This window comes from Haemorhous mexicanus, chromosome 5 (assembly GCF_027477595.1).
Source record: "Haemorhous mexicanus isolate bHaeMex1 chromosome 5, bHaeMex1.pri, whole genome shotgun sequence".
Classification (NCBI taxonomy): domain Eukaryota; kingdom Metazoa; phylum Chordata; class Aves; order Passeriformes; family Fringillidae; genus Haemorhous; species Haemorhous mexicanus.
In genome coordinates, this window is record NC_082345.1 from 39,127,106 (window position 1) to 39,129,684 (window position 2,579).

Sequence of the window (2,579 nt, forward strand, 5' to 3'; positions counted from 1 at the left end):
TGAATTTACAGTTTCCTGAGTAATGATTATTTTTGTATGTCAACTTAATCCCAAATGTATTACACTGAATCACTTAATTTCTTCCCCACTTGTCAGTTGTTAAACTCAGCAGCTGTCTAATAACTGATTGATACCCATTAGTACTGTATTTCTGTGTCACATTAATTTTAATACCATAGAATCTGACCTTCAATTAATTTTAATACCCTTTTTTTTTTACATCGGAATTAACAAATGTGTTGGTATGTACCATTCAAGAACTGTGGAGCATGGGATCTTTTTTCAGTACAATATGCCAACTTGATAGCCACCTTTTTAGGGCAGTATTAGGAAAAGCATTATTTTCCTTTGCCAGAATAATTTTTGTCCACCCTTTCAATATTTAATAATTTTTTTGTTTACTTAATGTGCACACCTGTGGCACTGCCAGCCTTTAATGACAGGAATTGCCATAGAGGTAGGTCTGATATTATGGCACGGTTACATTTTCTGTTTTATAATTGCATCGCTTTTAAGTAGGCCAGTTATGATGCCTGAACTCTTCTGGCATCCTTGTTCTTACAGGAAAATAGCATGTTAATTTGTTTTTATGGAGGAAATGTACTGTACTTAAAGGGACTAAATTTATTGTCATGTCATTCACTGAAATGGAATGAATTGTTCATTCTGGTGTAGACACATGGTATGGGTTTTGTTCTAAAACTGGATCACACAGGCTTGGAAGTAGCAGCATCCAGAAATATATCCTTAGCATCAGTGTGTTAGTAGTTTTGCACTAAGTGAGATTTTGCCTAACTTTGGAAAACTGATTGACTACAGAGCCAGGGTTTCTCAAGAGGTGGCAGATTTTTTCCCCCCAAGACAGATGGGGTTAATCAGAACTAGTACTTGGATACAGTTTGATTTTAGAAAATAACTGATGTTGCTCTGGGCATTCAGGACAAATGAAACTGAAAAAAAATGAGTTTCATTGAGGCTTTTCTTTGAATTAGCTCACGTATTAAAGTGAACTAATGTCAAAGCCATTGATCTGCGGGAACGATGGAGTGGGAGCCAGTTGTGCTGCGCTGCCGAGGTGTGTGCAGGGTGCAGGTCAGTCCCGCTCCTTGCAGGCCCTGGTGCCGGTGTCCTTGGCCGCGGCGGGCGCTTCCCCGCCTGGGGCAGTGTTTGAATCATTGCTGCTGCGCCTTTCACCTCCGCGAGTCTTCGGATGCTGCTGACACTTGAAGCCCTTGTCCGAAAGGCTCTGAGCTACCTCGGGCTGATCGCTGTAATTCTCACTCGGCTACGAACACGCAGCGTGCGCCCTCCCGGCGCACTTAGGAGGTCTCCGATTCCAGCTGCCGGGGTTTGCCGGGGGCAGAACCCGTGTGATGTGTAAGCGCCCGCCTGTCCTGGCGGGGCTGCGGGGAGGGAGGGACGGCCGTGCCCCGGGCAGGGGATTTTCGCGGGGGCGATCTGGCGTTGCGCTTCCCCGCTCCGGCGGGGCGCACCTTGCGCAGCTCTGGTGCGAGGCCTGGCTGGGATTGGCCCCTCCGCGCTGCTGTAGCGGCCGCCCCGCGGCGCGGCTGGGGCGAGCCGGGCACCGGGGAGACGGTGCGGGGGTGCGGGGCTGGGCTGCCCCGCCGGCCGTGCGCTCTGGGACCGCTCCGGTGAGACACAGCCTCTGCCCGCCGGGATCCCGCGCCTCTCCTGGGAAAATGCATCATTTCCGTGGAGCTGCTGAGCTCATAATGTTTATTCCGCCTTTTACGGCATTGGTGTTTGATAAGAGTAATCTCAGCGTGTGCAGCATTAAGTACAACCACGCTCTCTGCGCCCCCAGGTGGGAGGGTGCTCCGTTCCGGGAGAGCCTCCTGGCCGTGCGCGGACATTCCCCGTGCCCTGGGGAAGAGGTTCGGCGGGAGAGCTCCGAGCAGGCCCTGCAGCCCCGCTCCTGCTCGGAAAAGGAAAAGGTGCCTGGCTGTGGGAACTGCTCAGTGCCCTCAGCCTGTCGTTTGAAAATGGAGTGTCCGGTTGATGGGCTTTTGGTTCAAACCTGGCTGCGTGGTTTGAGAAGCCGGCAGGGCAGGAATGCTTGGTGGCTTGTCACCCTGGAGCTCTCGGAGGTTGGCGGTGAGCCGGGACGGCCCGCCCGCCTTCCTGAAGTGTTCCCAGGGCTCTGAGCCATGGAGAGCCGGCAGCGCTTGTGAGCGGAGAGTACAAAAGGTTTGATGTTGCCAAGGGGTAACAAATTAATAATACCGGAATGAGAATGTATCGATAAGTAGAAGGGAAAGAGGGAGTTAAGCTTGAGGCAAAAAAAAACCCAAAAAACAAAAAACAAAACAAAACAAACAAACAAAAAAACCCCCCAGGAATCTGATTAAGCATTAGTAATAAAAGGCTGAAATTAAGAGGCTGTGAAAAAGAGAAACCAACAGCATTTCATAGTTTGCTGAAGACAATACCAAAATTCCTTCTAATGCAGTAACTTTTTTTCCCCCCCAAAAGTACTTAGATAAAATAATACATGTTTTTGTTAATAATATTCTCTATTTATCAGTGTTTTTCTGAAAGCTGCCAGCCATTGAATTTGC